Below are 23,642 nucleotides of genomic sequence, written 5' to 3' on the forward strand. Positions count from 1 at the left end.
AGGACACTAACACCTATGTCAACACCCCAGAAGCCGACAACGACCAAGAACTCTCTAATCCTCCCTTCGTCTGATTTTGCTCCGTGGTGAAATGGCAAAGAGGGAGCTGATTAATTTTACTGCATCTAAAACAAACTGTAATCATTCCATCATTAACACCCTTATTTGCGTCTGCCGTCATTCGAAATTGATGGTTCTCTCCTTTGGGAGGCTCCAGGTTTTGACGAGATTTAATATCTAACCTTTAATCCCGAGCTGCGATGGAACACATACATCAAATCTGCTGGGAAATGGTGGAACCATTCTACCGCTCCAGTAGATATCTCACTGTTGATGCAATTCCCTACATGTATAAGAACAAAGTGCGTGGAAGGATTGAGTACGGTTGGCACATCTGAAATGGAACTGCTATAAATAGCTTTACCTGTTTGGTCTTTTTTTCGTGATAAGTGCCCGTCTTAGCTACAATCTCTAATATTTCATATCCTGACTTCCACGAAATACCTCTGTCTTGCTGAAACTACTAGCAATAATTCCTTCACCATTTTTATATGCCTACACCTAAAATTAAATTTCATGAACAACGCTACTTTTTTCGAACTACACGCCTGTTGAACTCTGACCTATTTTCCTGCTTCCCATCTGATTTCAAATAAAACGTGAAAAGATTATCTATCTGAAGAAACCCAATTTACCAAATTGCCACTAGTAACGATTACTACGAAATGTTTACTTTGAAAACTATACACGCATACACCTTTACCTTTCAGGGCCTTGGTAAGTGGTGACATCATGTGTATAAATATATTCAAATTATTTTCATAATAATTCAGAGTTCATATCTATATATATATATATATATATATATATGTATATATATATATATATATATATATATATATATATACCTTTTGTATGTAAAATTAACAGAAAAATGCAGATGAACTATTTAGCACATACATCTGCTTAAGTTTTTAAACATTATATTCTCCATAATTAATACACTTGTACTATTAAATAAATGTGTTTCAATTTGTCCATCTTATTTTATAAAAATATCAATTATCTCAGGTGAACTTTTTTTAGAGATTTTATGAAAAAGCTAGATGTTGCACTTATTTTAAAGTTATTTTCATATTGTCTCAGAAAAAAAACTTATGATCATTTGCCTAAAAATATGCATACATACAACATGAAGCAGGGAAAAGATGTTTCTCTCTAAATAATAATAATAATAATAATAATAATAATAATAATAATAATAATAATAATAATGTTATATATATATATATATATATATATATATATATATATATTAATTCTACCGAAGTAAAAGGAACTTTAAACTCCTGCCATGAAGAAATGGTATACATATCCTTAGGTTGGAGAGAATTCATTTTCACATACAGGTAACAAAACATAATAAATAAAAAAACTTATAAAAAAAGAAAACCAGTTATATTCCGTTTCCGTCGTAAACACTAAAGTAGTCATTAATCTGAAATATTTTAATTAATGAAACCCACTGGAGTTGATCCATAGATCAGTTCTAGCAAAAATGATTTATGTATTTTTCCAGTGCACACGATATGTTTTACTTGTCATCTAACGGATTGTAGAAAAAGCATGATGGTGTATTTAAGTTCGTGAACAAGATTTTTAAATAAAAAATTACAAAAATGTGATAATTTGCACACAAACATGTAATGAGAATGTACGTGCTATATGGGTCATCTTTTTGTTAATAAGTATATTTCGTTCTATTTGGGAATGTGGAAATATTTGGTACAAAATAGCAGAAAACCTTAAACAATAAAACTTGCCACCGAAATTGGAGCTTGTGCTCTTATTAAGCAAGCAAATGCCTGGTAATTATGTTGAAGTCATAGTTTATCTCATAGATATGTACATAATCATGTTTATGACACGTTTTGTTCGTAGAACGGAACACAAAAGCTTTCATAATATAAGATTTCTCCACTCTAATCACGTAGTCTGCTTACATGACACTAAAGTCTACAATTGTTGGCTTACAATAGTGATTATTTATAACTTCGTGGTTTCTAATGTAATTCCTCAAACAATTAAGAAGTTATTTATAAAAAAGTGATAAAAGATTGACTGAATTATATTTTCTGTAAAATAAAATAAAATCTTGCATCTTGACATCTCAATTGAAAGTAAATATTTTTGTCCGAGAAATATTTTGTAGATTTTAAGTTGATTACTTATAATTGATAACTTTTTGTGAGACTGAAATATACCTGCATCATGGACACTTACAGCACTAAATACCGATGTGAGATAACCGTCTCAGAGATCAGTATAGTAACCCGTTGAATAAGTGGAGTACTAGTAGTACGCAGTACATACATCTACATATAATGTACAAAACCAGATAGTAAGCTTGGTATACCCTTTATCCTATTTTGTAATGCTTTGGTTAATATCTCTTTCTTACACCAAAGTTGTGTTCTGTGTTTTCCCTTCATTGCTCCAACTATGCATCCACGTCAGTGGCGACAGAAGAATTCAAGAAACACAATCACGTTGAAAACCAAATGCTTGACCAGTTCCATATGAATAGCGACATAAAGTCTCAGGAATTTCGTTGCGAATTTCGTACTCGCAATATAAGTAACAAAAGAGGGGCATTTTAATAAAAAAGAAGTGGCTGTATAATACATTAAGCCGGCATTTCTACATCAACAAAATAATATGCCGGTTAACAAAATTAGTGACGAATTAGCAATACAGCAACTACAGAATATTTAAAATTATTTAAAGTCTGTGAAAAACAAAAGATAGGTTCACCAAAGTGTAGAACGATTCACAAAGTGTAGGGCGGTTGTATAGAAAAAAAAAACAGTTTGTGCACACAACAAAGTTTTCGACTCAAGAGCAAAGTTGTAATCTAACAAAGAGTTACGCATTAAATTGTCCCCTCTCAAATTTACTAGGCGAGTTCTTTATGAAAAAAAGTAAGTTCTTACACAAAATTAAAAGGAAACCTGCTATGTACGTTGGCCAAACATAATATATATATATATATATATATATATATATATATATATATATATATATATATAACAGGTCTGTGTTTGGTCATTGTTTGCACTCATGGTAGAGAATTGATGTAAATGTTTCAGGGTCTTTAGGCATAATGTATTACCTCATTGTTGTCGAGAGCAACTTAAAATGAATTGTGGTCCTGCAGTGTAAAAGACCAACCCTAACTATACGCTCGGATTTTACACGAGCTATTCGCGCGTTTGGCATGGTAGATTTTGTTGTGAGAGATTACGGCACTCAATTTACATCAAGTGAATTCAGAGATTTTTCAAGTCGTATAAAGTTGATTGCATTACAACTCATTATCAGTGGGTATAATGGTAAAACGAGGAGGTTTGGGGGCATTCTAAAGAAAGCTTTAAAAGTGCACTTCTATCAGGGACGGAAAAAGCACTGCAACAGTTTCTGCAAGCTTATACGATATCCTCTAATCCTAATAAACCTATGGGACGCTCGCCTGTACAAACACTATTCGGAAGAAAAGTAAATCCGTCTTTTAAAACTCATTCCACGTCAAACGAAGTTCCAGAAAACTGCCTCGCCTTATAAAAAATAGTTCTGTCCAGACGATAAGGTGTTTTACAAGGAATACAAAAAACACATTCTGAGAAGCATGCACTATAAGAAAAAAATTTGGCGAACTGGTCTATATTGTACAGAGACCTAAAAAGTATCCACAAACTCCATATAAATAAGCTCAGGAAAATCTGTTTGAATCAAATTAAGGAAGCAGTATAAAATACTATCGAAGAGCCGATCGACGTAATATTCAATCACTGCGATTTCAACACGCCCTAAGTCTCTCCGGAAGTGAGACGCTCGGAAAGAAAACCGTGAGACCGTAACTTACCTGAATCATGACCCTTCGAATAAGTATGTTAGAAACCCTCTCAAGGAGCAGTTTCTTACTCTCATAGATTAAGCAGGAGTACTAGTAGTACGCAACACATACGACTACCTCATAACTGACATCACCATTTACCCGTTATCATATTCTTTTGCAGCAATATTATATTTCTACATCTAATCCGTGTTCTGTGTTTGTCTTCCATGGTAATAATCTTGGGTTTACATCAGATACTAATTTGCACCTGAATCAAGTTTTATTTAAAAATTGTCTGTTTGTAGTTTGCAATGAGATTCTTACAATGACATTTTTTTTTATAAGAACTTTTTTTTACTTAGAAATACTATTTACTAATTTTTGCAAAAGAAAAAAAAAATAACTATTATAAATAAAACGATGAGAGTGCCCGGCCGACTCGCGCGTCTCGCTCGTCACAAAGTCTGATTTTCTGATTAAAAAAGCAATAATATTTGCAATGTTACATGTTCATTTATAAATCACATGTATTTATCTACTTTTTTTTATATTTTTTTGTTTTATAAAGTAAATATTTTTGTATTTTTTTTATTAAGTGGAATTCTAAAAAAAAACTAAAAATAATTGATCTGTTTGGGATATTTTTGAAGAATACGATCGCTCTGAAATAATTATGAAACTTTTTAGGAAACACCTTTTACTGATCTCTGAAACAAATATGTCCATAATTTTGATATTTGTATATATATTTCCGTTCTAATAATTTTCTAGTTTAATGCTATCTTCTAATTTAAATCTTTTTTCATTTTACATTTCATGTATTATCTGATTTAAATTCATTTGTTTACGTTAATTCCTTAAATTCATATATATATATATTTTTTACAGAAGTCCCACTTACGCCAAAATACATAACTTTATATACATAAGTTTTGTTCTTACGCTTAACACGGGGAAGTGGCCCACCAGTTTGTCCGCAAACAGAAAAAAACACCCCGCCCCGTGATGTTGGATGGAACTTCCGGAATGTCACCACCTCTTCCCCAGCGTAGTTTGTCTGCACTGCCGCTCACATGCAAGCCAATAACTTTCGCTCCATCTTGCAGGTGATATTGCTCTTTGAACGACAGCCCCACGCTCTCACGTGTTCTTTTACCGCCCGGGCAGACATAAGGCTCTCCTTTACGAAAATATCGTCAATATACGTCGCGTGTCGCACAGTTTCATCCTGACGCCGAATCGCCTGCATAATCGTTGTCATAATGCTCGGGACCACGTTGAGGCCGAATCCCAGCCTGGTCAAACAACAGAGGGGTACACTCCGTCAACTGATGCCGCAAGGACACTGGTGGCTGGTCGCCCGACCACTTCCAGGACGCGGTTCACACATTTGTGCCTTTGTCGTAATTAGCGTGGAAGTCCGATTCATCAAGAGTGATTGCTGTGCAGATCTGTTCATCGCGTTGGGAAAACCGGCTCCGTACACGACGATTCCACCCAGCTGTGTAATAGTGTCCATTCAAGGGAAAAGTTCGTATCCAAGAAACTCCTTGTCGACCACCAACGCCTTCATAGCCACCGGAGGGCATCATAAACGTGTATATGGATAATGCTCATTCCACAACACACTAGTGAGCCTCTGCTAACGTTTAATACTGGGACCTTCTGTTTCGTCCATGCGGTGCAACATTTCTTGCGTATGGGGGTTTGGGTGCATCCGGTGTCAACCAGCGTTGAGCGGCTACACCGATCAACACACACTGCCACTAGAGGAAGCGCCTTGTTCAATGTTGGTTTGGGGAGGGTGCTGGCGCCAGGGCTTCCTGCTCTTGCCCGTCACCCGGACAGTTTTATGCTACGTGGCCTGGCTTGTCACATCGGTGACAGCGTCCTGGTTTCCGTGCTCCATAGTCCAGAGTGCACTTCGCACCGCTTCTGCAGTCTCTGGCGAAGGGTTTTGGTCCGCCATTTTTGTAGCACCGTTGGGTCGGTGTAGGCGATTCCAGTGCCTCAACTGCTGCCGAAACCTGCTCGGCATCGACCTTTAGGATGTTTCAGGCTCTAGCCAACAACTCCTCCAACTAAAGCTCATTGAGCTTCTATGATTCCCGCGACAGCCGACAGGCGTCATTCGCGAGCCCATACAAAAAGCGCATGCCAATATTCGGTCGCTTGCACCGCACGAGGGGAGCAGCAAGCTTCTTCAAGTCGGCCAGGTAGACATCCACACTCTCCCCTAACCCAAGCTGACGTTCAGCGAATTGCCTCCAGGCAACAAAAGGGTCCCCACCGAATGCTCCGTACAACGCTTGTTTTAGCTGCTCCATTTTTGCCTTACCTCCGAGCTGCTGGTACACGACATTATCCCCCAATGTGAGGCTTAATGGGATTACCATAGCTGGATCCTTAATTTACCCCAACCAGCAAACGCGCTCGGCCTTCTCCAGCCATTGAACGACCGAAAGACCAGACGAGGACCCGTAAAACTCTGGTATCAGCTTCAGGTCGAATATGTCCATGGTAAAAATGAACGCCTGAATAGCTGGTTGTTGCAAAGAAAAAAGCGTACACAATGTCTCAGGTCACTGCAGCAGGGTCGTCTGTCGGTACTTTCAGTAGACTCGTTTTCACTTCTCTTCCCGTTTGCTCCAGTGGTCTGTTTTTTTATAAACGACAGAGTCCTCCAAATTTACATATGTGCACGAGAACAAACGAGATTCTGCGAGATCGCGTTGTTATATAAGGCTGCAGGCGCCATTTTGTATCCTTTTCAGTATCATGACGCTACGTCCGCAAAGCGCAGACCGAGGTCGGTTAAGAGGTAATCTTGCGTTCCCACAATTTTCACCACATCCAAATCATCGGATAATTTATAACGTTGAGTAATTGGTTCGTTAGATATTTCCTTGAATAAAAAAATCGAAAGATCTTCAATAAAAATATGCTGGTGTGATATCTGCCATTATCTAATAACGTAAAACCGATTGCATTGTGTCCTATGACTATGATAATTGTCTGCATCATTAAAACGAAAATTAAATGTGATACAGTTTATCTCAATGTAAGTTCCCTCTCGATCCTACTCGAGTTTTTAATATAGTAGTTTGCGGTGAACCCCATATAAACCGCCTCAACATATTTTGCTAACAACCTGCGTATTAGCTCTAGGCTGTAGAACATCAAGCGGGGGAGTTTATTAATCCCATGAGGCACAGCCCATATACTTTCGCATATTTCAATTAAATGTAATCCGTGGCTGTCTAATTAAATGTCACTCTCGATACAATTGAATTCTTTAGACAGACTTCTATTCATTGGAAGAACTTTTACTGCATAGAAACGGTGATATATCAATTTGCTATTTTGGTATTTCGTTAGTCAGGAAACCATTCAACGAGAAATATTTTTTCTTTTTAAATAAAGTGGGAAACTTGTCTGAAATATGGGGATGTATTCTTGGTTCTCTTCATTGTGTATGGAAACACTGTGTACATTAATCTACCGGTTACTATTTCGAGGAGAATTTCGTTTCAAAATCAAATTAGTTTGTATATAGAAAATTTATCATTTCAATGTGAGTTTATAACGTAATAAGAGACTACATTTCCGACAGCGTGCTGATTAATTATTGGCTTAGTTGATACGTCTGCCTCATCGTATATTATTATGTTCATGTTGAATTTCGGATGAGGATTTGATAGCCATAACAGCTTATTATGTTTTCCAGTAAAATATGCTGTTTGTTTCTGGAATGCCATGTTTCTGTTTTGCGCACCTTTGAATTTTTATGTCTGAAGAAGTAAGTTAGCATATTTATATCGTTTCGGAACTAACCATTGATACCGCCTCATTTAGTAATTCAGTAATTCTCCTAACATTTGACATTTATACAGCAGTTAATCATACTTGTTATTTTTTCTGATTATAGTGCATTGCTTATTGTATGTTAAATTATGCATCATTTACCTGAATTGCTTGCCAGTTAATATAGAATTCTGAACTGAAGTTATCTAATGTACAGTTGCTTCATTAGAGTTGTAATGCTATTAAATAGTGAATGCACTTTACATAAATAAGAAATGTTAAAGAATGTTGTGAAAGAACATGCACTCTCGATTAATATAAGCGATTGGTGATGACTAGACGATTTAGTTGAAAGGGTCCGGGAAATAATGAAACAAAATTGAGCATAATATCGAAATCTTCAACAATTCAAGAACAATACCAAAGGGAAAAGTTTGGAAATTATATATATATATATATATATATATATATATATATATATATATATATATATATATATATATATATTATGGACCATGATTCGAATCTTGAATTTAATATACAATTCTTTATATATATATATATATATATATATATATATATATATATATATATATATATATATATATATATATATAAAAGTGTGTGTGTGTGTGTGAATGTCCGATGATTAAAAAACATAAAAGTTCATATCATTATCAATAAGATATAACGCAAAACTATTTATATTATTTTGATTTTTTACATTTCTAAACACATTGAAGCACAATTTTTGTTTTTACATTTTCGTTTTCCAGTATTTATATATATATATATGTATATATATATATATATATGTATATATATATATATATATATATATATATATATATAGAGAGAGAGAGAGAGAGAGAGAGGGAGAGGGAGAGGCATACGTACAGAAAGATATTGATAAATAGATCGATCGATAGATAGATAGATACATACATACATAATTTTATCTTTAGTAAACTCAAATAGTTTTGTAATTTTATGTTTATTATATATTCGTACATATAAAATATTTCTAGTTTTACAGCCTCGATATATACATATATACACACACACATACACACAACCATATATATATCTTACCAAACCATGCAAGCTGACCATCTTATCACTGAATTTTTTTCCGGCATTTATCCGAAAGATATTTTCTCCCCTAATAAGTTCGATTTGTTTATATTTTAACCCTTTTAATTAACACACGCATATATGAAGATGTATATGAAGCAAAATAGACAATTATTAAAAAAAAATCATAACTATTGTAATTTGTTTCATGTTTTAAATTATTTTTAAGACGACAGATGGTTTAAGAGTTCATCTTTGAACTAAACTGTGATTCTCGGTAAGTAAACAATACTTTTAATTTAATGAATTTCGATCTTTTTTTTCAATTTTCTTAAAATTCAACTTTCTTTATTTTCTTATATTATATATAATCTACAAATGCAGACATTTTATTAAAAATGGCCTGGAAGTGACACGGAATTTTCAACTCGGGGTCAATGTGCAGTTAAATTTTCAAGTTTACCATCATGCTTGTATAAAACAGTTCCCTAATATTATCAATGAATATTCTAATACAGTTATTTTTTAATGAACACTGATCCCCACCTTTTTTATTTTGGCATTTCGAAATTAACAGCATATGGCGAGATAGAAGGCTTTCACTCCTCGTTTTCCTTTGTTTAATAAAATTAGTATCATGAACAAGATGACAATTCTCTGCTTTCAAAAGACAAAGCAAATAAAGAGAAAATGTCCTCCTGCTGCCCAAAAAAAATCTGGAAAGAGAAGTTGAATACATTATTTTATATTTCTTCATATTCATACAAGCTGATCAGCTTAAACCACGACAATACTAATGTAAGATAAAACAAAAAAATATTACCAGACATATTACAAATTAATGTAATCAGTTATAATAAATATTGAAAGTATTTTACCATTTTATTTTACATGTAAAATAATTCCTTATCTAACCTGTAAAACTGTATGTTTAATCTTAATAAAATCTGATATTTCAGGTTCCTGTGGAAGACAGTGACTATTTAAAAGGTCAGAGAGGTAAAATAATATTCAAGGGTACATACCAGCTTAGACCAACGCATAGAACTGCCATAACAATATCGAAAAAGAGGAAAAGATTAACCCAACAAAAGAGGATGAAGATATCATCAATAATAGTTTCAGCATCATATGTTCAGGATACTATGTTTTCAATTCCTACTCCTCTCTTTCTATTGATGCAGTAGAAAGTTATAAACAACCAGACGACAGAAGACCCTTTGAGGGGGAAGGCTAACTTATCAAAATCTCTGAAGCATTCTCCTAAATTAGTCAAAATTGGCATATCGTCCTCTTGAAACCAGCATGACAATTGTTTGCTCTTGGATTTGAGAGCTATGCGTCTTCTTATACCTGATACAGATATAAAAATATGCATATGGAAAATCTGATGGAGCAAAAGCTAAAATAAAAAGAAATGCATATGAAAATAATTAAAATATGTAGACGTCTCTTTGTATTAGAGGAGATGGGAGCCCAGACAAAGACACTACTCTACAAAGAATTCATGGAGAAAAATAAAAAGTAAAACTCTCAGAAAGGCCACAAAACATGAACGACATTTGACAATCACAAAGGAAACACCAAAGAAGAGTGAATATTTTAAACACAGGGTTATTCCTGATAGTGTTACAACTGGCACTGTTCGTGTGGAACAAGTGGCTGAAATTTTAAAGTTTAAGCACGTTTAAGGCTGTCCTCGTTGACAATGCAAATGTGAATACTGGCTGTGAATGCTGACTTTTTACACTTTGGGAAAAATAGAAAGACATCTCCAAAGTATTTGTTGCTCCTTACATCGATAGGAAATCCATTCATTTTCACATGTAGATTACACCACAAAAAGCGTTACTACATTTAGTAATCAACTGCTAAAATCATACGCTCAATTGTTTTAACTGTTCGGAATCCACTAGAGTTTAATTTTAGAATGGAAGATATGGATAATATTAGTTGTGGCCAAAGATTTCACTATGATGGCATATGCGGTTAGTATTTCTAGAGATAAGGTTCACCCCAGATTTGGATCATGGAAAATTGGTTAATTAAACCAGTCAAAATGTTTAACTTTGGCAACAAAACTCACGTGCCCCTAGACTCCTGGAGCATACCCACAGAATCTTTACAAACAAACTATATAGTTTTATATATTTTTTTAAATGTTTATGCCATTTGAAGTTTCGACAAAGAGAAAAGTAGTCCCAATATCAACCACTTTATATTCATAAAATGATTGAGAGAATTAGAAAACAACATATATAGATTCAGAGTATTTTATTAAAGAAATATCAAATATATTGCCTATGCATTACTCTCTTATACTGTTTTATTTTCAATGTTGAAATGTGAACCTATAGTGACAGAAGAACCTAAAAAAAGAATTTTGTTGATTAGGTAATTAATATTTATTCATAAATAAGTACCCGTTCCAATTGATTAAAGCATTTAAAAGATTATATCTAATTTAAAATATATTAAGATTGCATTAAATAATTAAACTCAAAATAATTTTAAATTTTTTCAGACGGAGAAAGGCAGGTAGGAAAAGACGGAAAAAGTTCCAGTGATCAACATTTAATGTTTTGCACTGGAAAAAATTAATTGATTTGTCAGTAGATGGAGTTCGTGAGTCGCAATTAAGAGTGGATATTACTGGCAAAAAATTAAATAATTCATTATTAACTAGTGAAAAGCTTGATTTGCCGGATTTCTCAAGGTGGGTGACGGGCAGACAAGTTGGCAGCAGAGGATTCTTTAAGGAAGGCACCAGCATATACTAGTACTGTGCTGATAATCAACATCGTCATGTTCTTCAAAAGGTTCATATATGGAAACATGTGATTCTATTACTTAACATTATTAGACAATTAATCTTTTTTTTTTCATTTTTTGTTGTATTTTTTAATACTAATAGGAGAAAATCACAATATGTCTCAACTATTACAGCCTCTTTCAAATTTGAAAATTTAACGGCGTTCGATTTTCAAATTGTAGTTTTCTCATAATTGCCTTATTATATTACAATAAAAATATGATATATTTTGTAAAACTGCTGATATTGTTGTTTTTACACCAATATTTAAGCTAAATCTGTCTACAATAAAGAATATATATTGAAAACATTTCTTGCTAAATGTTCAATATACCGTTGAATATTCAGTTTTAATATGTTGTATCTTAATTTAATGGATATGTACAGGACATTTACGACATTATCCTTTAGATATTTTACGAAATATGAGAAAGATCCACATATATATATATATATATATATATATATATATATAGTAAATTATGAAAATATATACGACATTTAAGGTACACAGAATATTCCGCGTTTAATTCTCGTGAGAATTTGTCATATAAGCTTGAGAAATTCTCAGCAGAATGAAACACTTTATATTCTTTGTAGCTTAATACATATTTATAATATTTATATATGTTCATAACTTTTAAAACTTGCTCTACCAATATATTGAGTACTGTGCATTTAAATACTGAAAATTTCGGCATAAAATTATAAATCTGTATATTAATTTATATATATATATATATATATATATATATATATATATATATATAGTAATTTATAAAATGCATATGGCGACTAAGCTACACTGAATATTCTGCGTTTCATCCACTGTAGGATTCGTAAGGCTTATGCGCTTAAGGCTGACGAATCCTACAGTGGATGAAACGCAGAATATTCAGTGTAGCTTAGTCGCCATATATATTTTATAAATTACTAACTAGCTCTACCCACGTATTGAGCACTTTTGAAGTAAATACTTGAAGTTTACGCATACATCTATACTTTCGTATATTAAATTTATGTGAGTAAATGAAGTAGTTATATATATATATATATATATATATATATATATATATGTATGTATGCATATATATATATTATATGGAAAAATGCGCGTATGAAAAGTAATATTCTTAAGATTTTATTAAATCTGGAAAAGTAAAGGACAAGAAATTCAACCTGGAAAAGTAAAGAACAAGATATTCTAGTACAGTAAAAAATAAGATTTTTTTAGACTTAAAATATTGCAGCTAAAAATAAAATTTGAATATTGATAAATATTTTATTTATTATTTGCATATGTTGTTGTTTATTGTTGAGTAAGAAAGGGTGTCAGTCGCTGGATTGAACTTATTTCCCCCCTATTATTTGCATATATTTATGTAGTGAAAATTTTTGGAATAAAATTAATTCATTATTTTGTTAGTTAGTAGATGGAATTAATAATTTTATAATTTACATAAAAATGAATTAAATGATCCTAATTATGATATAATAAAATTATTAATTAATAAATGTAAAAAGGTCTCCTTGATAAGCGTAGACAATATTTTTCACGTAAAAAATACACTTTTGTCTTAATTTTTGGGGAGTTTTAAAAAAAAAAAAGATTTACTCGTTAAAAATGTACATTTTGTTTTCGAATACTGTATATCTCTATTATTTTGTAAATTCAGTCATCTTGAAATAAATATGATGTATAATTTTATGTTTTATTTGTTTGGATTTACTTTATAACTATAACTATATGTATATGTATATATATATGTGTATATATATATATGTATATGTATATATATATATATATATATATATATATATATATATATATATACGTTTTATTTCGTATTACCGTATCGTTCTGTTAAGTTATATTATATTATTTTTCGGCTACACAGCCAGTTTTTTGCCGTCTGTAGCGTCCTCAGAGTTTTACAGAAAACTCTGAGGACGCTACAGACGAAAAAAAAACGGCCGTGTAGCCGAAACAATAATGTAACGAAACAGTAAATACGGTGATAAAAAATAAAGCGCATATTTGCTCTACAACAGTATTGAGCAATTTGTTCAGTTTTATTAATAACTATCTCCACTATATATATATATATACACATATATATATATATATATATATATATATATATGTATATATATATACACCCAAAACATATGGTCTAGATATCGGGAAACTAAAATTTGCTGCTATGATTCCAAATGCTCTGAAATATCAGCAAGAGGAGACTTGATTCGAAATATTTCGCATGTGTTACATATATATCGTTTTTTGAAAATGGGGTAAGAATATGAATATATCCAGTATCAAATCATCTTTATACATTGTGAAATTTACTTTATGTATGAAATGCAATGAGGAGAGATATAATATATGAGAAATATTTAGAATTATGTTATTTCAGATCATTTGAGACTATAGTATTAAGTGTTAGTCTCTCTTCATCAGATATTTTGTAATTCATATGCTAAACCATGAAAATCAAATGATTATGACTGAAATAATGGTAAATATTGTGTATTTTTTAATTTTTCAGAATTTTTTTTTTTTAAGTTTCCACAATTATAAGTTTTCGAGGGTGGTGAAAATGAAAATAAAGTTAAAATCCTAGGAAACGGGTAGTTTCTAAGCTATGAAAACTTATAGTTTTAAAACAGGACAGTCATTTTTCCATCAACGTAAAATGAACACTTACTTAAAAGCTACCATTTTGGGATGTGGGAGGTTGTTATTTCTTTTAGGGTGGTATTTATTTGCTAATTGTGACCTGTTAGAAAACCCCAATATCATCCTTAAAATCTTTAGGTTTTCGGGTGTTCTTAAAAGGAATATGCCCTTTAAATTGTCTTGAAAATAAGTTTTTTCGGGTATCAAACAATGTAATTCTTTATTTTATACGTTGGGGTCATTGTTGTATGCGCCAGCACGAATAATTATACTTAATATCCGGAAAGTACATATCTGCCTAAAATTTAAATTTGATATCTGTTTTCAGTACACTCGAAAACATAGTAAACAAGTTTTTAAATGTATGTTTTGTATTGGTCTTCCATGGCACAATAAACACCACCTCTAAATATAAAGAACAGCCCTCCCCACAAGTACGTGGACATAAATAGGGTGCTCATTTTACGTTAAATTAATACAAATAAGTGGTCACTGACTTCTTTAAAGGATAATGTGCGATCTTAAGGGCAAATATCACATAGACCACTACTTCTGATGAAGGCTGGTTAGAAAGCTAATAATCTAAAATAAAACACAATTCAGTTTATTAGGTTTCCAACGAGCCTTCATTTGTTTAATTCTGACCAAATGTTGCATAGATTTAGAACATATAAAATTGCAAAAAAAAAAAGATAATATATATGTATATGCATATATCTATACTCATCCCCAAATTGAATATTTAAATGCTCATATTTTTGGTTCTATGGGACGAAACTAAATAAAAATATGCAGGCTTTTTAAAGATTATAATACTATTCTATGGTTAAATCTTCATCAGAATCGGTAAAAAAAACACTTATATTTCCAATTATTTAAATATGTCAAAGTTCTCTATATTGTACATGTAGTGTGCTGAAAGGGAGCTTCTGTTTTGCTGCTTCGGTTGTCTTCTCCACATTGGTATATATAATCGCCTGGAAAGCAGCTTCGATCTCCCCTGCCAGGCCACTAATATGTATGCCTGCGTGTGAGAGAGATAATGAGTGTATATCGAGAAACACAGTTGCAAGGGATAGTTACCTGTTTAATCCACAACATTACTGAAATGTATTAGAACCTTAAACCAGAATTCATTTTCAAGTAGTGTTTGTCCTATCTAATGAAATTATTTTAAAAAAAAAATATTAAATAGCGTGTTTTGTACATTTTAATATGTTTAGCGTCTTTACGAGATGAAATGTTTAAATGAAGATAAAATCATTACAATGTTTTAACTCGTTTTCTGTTTTTTAGAAACAAAGCGTATAAAGGTAGTTATTTTAAAGTAACCCAAATGTCCTAATAATTTTTTTTACAGTGAACTCATTTTCAACTTGCCTCTCAACGCAAAACAATTGTAAATATTACTATCGTAAAAGTTATTTATCAGCATTATCCCGTTAACAATTAATAAAGAACAAGCATTTGGTGGGATAACACTGTATACTCCTTTCCAACACTAGTTTTAGCAGATAAGCGTACGCTTATTGTTTTACTGTTTAATTTTAAATATAGTTTATGCAATTTGTCGTCTCTGTGCTCATTCCAAACATGTGATATTTGAATGTGAAACACAATAACTATGACGAAAAATTAATCGTATTGGATTAATGAATTATAGCTGCTATTTTACATATAGTTAGACAAAAGGTCCGGTTCATACATTTATAAAACGTCTCTTCAAGTGTAATGTGAACAGAAATCTTGCTGCTCAACTCCCCCAGAGTATCACTGCAAGTTGTGTTCCCGATAGTAAACCGCTACATTAAAGAGGCATTGTGCCTTTTTGAGGGTGAAAAACGAATTTTAAAAAAATGCCGAAATGAGACAAACTGATCTAATAGCATTTGTATTCGGACAAATAGAGATCAATTTCTATCAATCAGGTTAATTACATATTACGCTCTTGAGAAATATAAAGTTTGTACAAATTTCGGTCGCTCGTTAAATGTCAGCTGACATGGTATAACAGATTGTGATATAGAGTTATCTTGGCATAATGGCTAGAAATAAATCTCCTGGGTTCCATAATACTAGTACATCGGCCACGCGAGAGGTTAGGTCGGCGATTTTCGGTATTATATGAAAATCCAATTTAAGCTATAAAATCGATATCATTGAATATCTGTCCGTCGCAATACTTTGGATGTTCTTTATCGCCAAATAATTTGACGCCCTATACACGTATTTATTTTATGATAAACATAAATATTTGAAAACTATTGTGGACTAGAGAACCACCTAGTAAAAATAATTATTAAATATAAGAATATTACATGATGAATATTAGATATAGATTGATATCTAAAGAAATTATGGTACATTTAAATTTTCAGTGACTTTATATATATATATATATATATATATATATATATATATATATATATATATATATATATTAAGAAAGAAGAATAGAAAAACGCATGAACATAACAGTTCAGGATACTGTAATTTTAAACGAGGGATATTTTTTTTTTACAAATTTATGCCAAAATGCATGACATCGTTTTCATTTTATAAAATGCAGAAAATTTATGTTGGTAAAAAGATAATATACGTGCAATCTGGCTCAATCGTGTGTACTAATTACAGACAATATATTTAATCTTTTCAAAAATACTAAATTCTTTCAAGATGGTTCGTATTACTCTGAGGCGAACTCTTACTTCACGTATATTATTCGTTCATTAACATTTTATAGCTAATATCAGAAAAGTAAAATGTTTAAAAAAGGACTTTACATCCTGTATTCTTACGGTGTATAACATTTTTAAAAAATATGAATACTATTAATCTGCAAATTTTTCGCAGATTATAAATGTATCTGTAATTATCAGTTAGTCTACAGGTGATTACTTAATCATATACCTGCAAATTAATAAACATATAATCATTCCTAACTTTAAGATATGTAAACATATATTCGAGAGGCGTGTAAAATTTTATGTCCCTTATTTTTATTCCGCCTGAATAGATAAAATAAGAATAGACAAGATGTAATTTAAAATTGCATTTTTATGATTATTGTACATTTTGTATTTATACTCTGAAAGCTTTCTCCTTCTTTTCCAGATATTGACTGTACTTGACTCCAGAAACAAAGCTCACTCATTGATGTATGTAAGCAGCAAAGATGCATCATTTGATTTTTTTCAAAAAGTGCATTGACAATTAAAGTTACTACGCAGAATAAAACATTGTAGGGATAAGAATATCGCTAGTTTTCATGGTACAACTTGCTTAAAACTTTGGAGGTAAAAAAAAATTAGGTCTTTAATTTTGGAACCGTCCTTGCAGGAGTCGCCGGCCCTGAACAGCCATCGTTCTTCACTTACAACTATGCACTGAAAATAGCTGTTACTATGAAGAAAAATACATTCTGGAGTTGAAAACTCGTTGCTTTCAATGGCACGTCTGTTTTCGTAACTTTTCAATATTTTAGTTGAAATATGAGGCCCGACTTTCGTAGACGATCATATATATAAAACTTGTATACATATATAAAGAGATAGCTGCAGTATATATATATATATATATATATATATATATATATATATGTATAAGGAATTAAAAAAATATACCAGCGGTGGTTGACGTTATGTTTAAAGAAAAAATTAGAAAAAACCGAATGAAATTATTAAAAAATCAACGTTTCGTCCCTGTTTCAAAGGACATCTTCAGGATAATTGAAATAAAAATGTGATAAAAGAAAAAGTCATAGATCGTGCGAAAAAAGACAGTTTTTTAAAATCCAACCCATGTTGGGAAAGGACGAATATGTGTGCGTATGGGAAAGTTTGTTTGATGTCTATATATACAACTTTTAAAATGCATTAAAATAAATATGTACATTATTTTTTTTTCTTTCCTTCTTCTGCAAAACTACTCATTTTCCTGAAACATTCACCTTACTTCTAAACCACTCTCGGACATTGAAACTGAAGCTCTCAGTTTCGGTCTTTAATTCGCTACCGGCAAGCATTCGAAAATCACCACTAACACAACCCTAAAAAATTATAGACAAGAGGACTCTGATTTTACTAAAGGCTTCATACAAGGGATAATAGCTTTAACAACTACCCAACCTCAAGAATTAGCACTACCAAAAAGATACATTGATGCCTTAAAACTTTTAACAAAAAATAAAGACATTATTATTTCACAAGCCGATAAAGGAGGTGGTATAGTTATAATAGATAAAGACCTATATCTAAAGAAAATGCATACACTATTGGCAGACGGAGATATATACACTCCGATAGATTTAAAATCAATAGAAAAAGATTTCGATACTTTTAATAAATCCGTAAAGAAACTTATCGGAAATGATAAAAAATGGATAAATAACATAGAATACAACCCCACTATTCCTATATTATACGGCCTCCCAAAAATACATAAAGAGAACGTCCCTATGAGACCTATAATATCAAACATTGGAAGCGTCACCCATAAATTAGCACGAGCTATTGCCCAAATTTTAACTCCACTAATGGGCACCATCAGCACTTCACATATCAAAAACTCTGGTGACCTCCTAAATAGAATAAAAAATATGGACATGCAAAATAAAACCATGCATAGTTTAGACATAATTTCCCTGTACACCAATATTCCAATCAAAAAATGCCTTAATCTACTCCACAAGCACTTAATCAAAATTAAAGCCGACCTACCTTTTTCCTCAGATACACTAATACAAATTATAAAACTCATCACTGATAGAACCTACTTTCAATTTAATAATTCTTACTATAGACAGAAATTTGGACTCCCTATGGGTAACCCCCTTAGTGGTGTACTAGCCTGCTTATTCTTAGAATTCTTAGAAACCAATTCTTTTAAACACAGACTTCCTAAAAACTCCACATATTTTAGATATATAGATGATATTCTTATTTTTCTTCCTAAAAACACACAAATAGAACAAATTAGAAATAAATTAAATTCAGTGGAACCATCTATAAATTTTACACATGAATCCGAACAAGACCACTCCCTAGCTTTTCTAGACATATTCCTCATCAGATCAGAAACCGACCTGAGTTTCAAAGTACATAGAAAGACCACACACAAAAACGACTATATTCATTACTACTCACACCACAATGATAAAATAAAGACGGGCATGATTATAGGTTTTTTCTTACGTGCCTTTAGAATATGCAGTCCCCAATATCTTAATGATGAATTTCAATATATTACGAATGTTTTAAGAAAACTACAGTATCCATCCTATTTCATTTCTTACGCAAAGAAAAAAGCTACGAAAATACACTATAATATAAACACACAGAAAAATAAAACAGATACCTCACTATTAAACAGACATCTTTTCATTCCCACCCACACCAAAAATACAAAAATCTACGACACTCTTAATAGACTTGGTTTTCACCTGATACAAACAACTTCCTCAACCATAAAACAGACATTAAAAACTACCAAGCACTCTCCCAAAACCCTCACATCCGATGCCGGTATATATTCCATCCCATGTAACAACTGTCAACAAGCGTACATAGGTGAAACACAACGAAAATTGAAATTAAGACTAAACGAGCACAGAAGAGATATAAGGAATGGTAACGCCCTAAATGCACTCTTTTGCCATTGTGCAGAACACGATCACTCATTTAATTTAGATCAAGCGAAAATTATTAAATACGTGATAGATAGAGCTAAAAGAAAACTTTTAGAATCAGCACTAATTTTGAATACTAATACTATTACGCAAAGAAAAGGCTTCTACCATTTAACCCCTAGCATAGGGAAAATAATAATCAAAGAGCAAGGTATCAGGGTGGATCCTGGCTAGCCTATTTTTTTTTCTTTGAATGTTTCAGGAAAATGAGTAGTTTTGCAGAAGAAGGAAAGAAAAAAAAAAAAAATAATGTACATATTTATTTTAATGCATTTTAAAAGTTGTATATATAGACATCAAACAACCTTCCCATACGCACACATATTCGTCCTTTCCCAACATGGGTTGGATTTTAAAAAACTGTCTTTTTTCGCACGATCTATGACTTTTTCTTTTATCACATTTTTATTTCAATTATCCTGAAGATGTCCTTTGAAACAGGGACGAAACGTTGATTTTTTAATAATTTCATTCGGTTTTTTCTAATTTTTTCTTTAAACATATATATATATATATGTATGTATACATATATAAATAGATAGCTGCAATATATATATATATATATATATAAATATATATAGAGATAGCTGCAATATATATATATATATATATATGAGTATATATATATGAATATATATATATATGAATATATATATATATATGAATATATATATATGAATATATATATATATATATATATATATATATATGTATATATCCATCCACGCCATAATCGCGTTGACACACCGGTTCTCGTCAGATCACCGAAGTTAAGCAACGTTGAGCTGGCTAGTATCAGATGGGTGACCATTTTGTAATTCTAGGCGCTGTGTTTGCTCTCCGCTTATCTCTGTATTTGTTTTTAGTCGTTCTGTATTCACTTACAATTGGTATTTAACAATATCGTCTCAGGAGAGGTGTGGTTGGAGATTGCGCACCTCCTGCCACAAAAATTTCACGCGCAAGCAAACCTTCGTGGGTATCCATAGTCTGTCCAAGACTGAAGGAGCCTGCTTATATATATATATATATATATATATATATATATATATATATATATAATAGCAAAACGAATTTTCAACTTTTGTTTAAGAAAATAATTCGGACCCGTTATTCCGCTTCTTTATCTTTATCAACGATTAAATAGATTCATTTCAAATAACAGAAATATTGTGCAGGAGTTTATTTAAAGCTTTAAAAATAATTTCTTGATGAGAGAAAATGCCCAGTTCTCGATGCTTTCAATTGCCGTTTTATTTATTATCAGAAAATGTATATTCTACTATTCCTGATTGCACTGTTTTGAGATAACAGTTATCCTTCTCTTATATGTGGGTGTTTAAGATAAACCATGATTTCAATATTTTACCACTGTAGTCGTTTTATACGTACATAATTGATGTTCTAATCGAATTATATTCTGATTTACTGTATTTATTTAAAACTTAAACGCTCTCGATGTATATAACTGTACAAAAATAGTGTTTTATATCTCTCCACTCTAAATAATCTAAATACTAATCTAAATTGATGTGAGTTACATATAGGAGATACACTTCACACAAAAGTATTTTTCTGTTTAAATAGTGTAATTCAGTAATCGTTTTAATTATGCAATCTTCATTTTCGACTCCAACAAATCATTATTCAATCTTAAGTATCGTTCTATCCGTTATTATCTTATAGAAGTGTTGCACTTATACAATTTTTATTATTTCCGGCTCTAGTGAATATTCTTACCTTAAATAATAGAGGAACATGATTTCAAAATAGTTTTACTTAAATTAACGACATTATGCTTAAAATATGATACAGTATGTTATATGTTTTTGAATGCTCTCAATTGCACGTATTAGACGAATTCAATTTAGACGTTAATTTAGTCTTTATATGTTAAACTACGATTGCAATGTAACGACATTCAGTGATGGACGTAAAATTTTAGGATAGTTTAAGAACTAGGATAAAGTTTTCTTTCTACATGACATTTTCATAGATACGGACTGGAAACAGCGAACATGATGGAATAAGGATAACAACGTGCACATGGTAAAAGTACTTTAGAGTCAAAAACATCCCGCCATATAAAGGCGTCTATAATCCAAGTGTCGAATTTGGCTTCTTGATAAGAATATGAAGGTAACTTTTGACTCATCACAAATCACTATGTATCTATCGAAATCTATTTATGCATTCTTTTTTAATCATTGTCTGTATCGCAATTATTTTAATGCAGACAATATATATATTAAATACAATCAAACAAACATGTAAAACATTTTCATTTTCTTCCATGTATAAAAATATCGTTTCAAATCATTTTTCGATGTTATCAAATTTCTTGGAAAAATAAAAAAAATAAGATATCGTTTCTCTGTGTGCATTAATATCTTAATAATAGACTTGCCGAATAGCAAATTTACATAAAAAGTGAAATATCTTAGGCCATAAATTCTTGGTACAAACTCCTCGACGATTTCATCCCTAAACTAACCGACAACAAATCGAAGTAAAGTAAACAATTCGAAAGGTCATGGTAAGCAATAAAAATAAAGGACTATTTAAAATCATATCTTTAAGTATAAAAGCTATTGCCCTTTTAGCAGAACCTTGCTACACCTATCTTAATTATAACTAACAGGAAATTAATTAAAACAAAGAAATGAATAGATTAAAATATAATTGATTTATATCCAATTTAAAATGATCCATGTTATTCGAAAAAGTTAAAAAATATTGCTGACTTTACATGATTCGAATATAATATTGATATGGATACTTAATTAATTAGATGTGACAAAGTCAAAAATAAAAGTCAAATTTCCAAAACGTCTATGAGAAAAATCATTTTTTATTAAGCGTGAAGAAGTCAATTATTTTATTCTGACAACAACTTATTTATAACACCTGTCCAAATCCTATTAAAATACATTACATTAAGAGAGAATTTGAATGATTACTAGAGACAAGTTGATGAAAACAAGAAAGGTCTTGAATGCCTACAAAAACTAATCAAATGCTTACTTGAATAGCTTATGGACATATGACTACAATATACAATTATATAATGTCTAAGGTCTCTCTGTATTTGCAGTTTCGGGGAAAACATGGGATAAGTATACTTCTCCCTACAAGAAACCCTGACTAAATATTGAAAATCACATAGTATTCGCGGCCAAAAGAAGATCGCCCCAGTATGGCTAGAACATATATATAATATTGATGCATACACCTATTATATTATACATTGATTGAATATATTATATGATATAATGTTCACTTTGAAAATGTCTTTCATAATAAAAATTGATTGCCTTTCCAAATATTTCCCCCGCAGTTCTCAATAACATAGAGTTATTGGAGCATTATGAAAAATATAGTCATGGAATAAAGTTATGCAAACCTCTCTGTTCATCTTCTTATAAAAATAAATGTAGTTGTTTTTGCATTTCATACTAAATATTTTACTAGTTTTATACACACCTACGTATATATATATATATATATATGTGTGTGTGTGTGTGTGTGTGTGTGTGTGTGTGTGTGTGTTTGTGTGTGTATTGAAAGTTCGAATTACATTAAGTAAATTAAAAGAATACGGCAATGAATACAAAAATATACATTTTCTTCTTTAATCCGTGGATTTTCAATAAATTTCTCCTACTCTCAGCGAAAGGTTGTTAGCAAAGTA

Source organism: Euprymna scolopes, chromosome 24 (assembly GCF_053919585.1).
Source record: "Euprymna scolopes isolate OS-2025 chromosome 24, ASM5391958v1, whole genome shotgun sequence".
Classification (NCBI taxonomy): Eukaryota; Metazoa; Mollusca; class Cephalopoda; order Sepiida; family Sepiolidae; genus Euprymna; species Euprymna scolopes.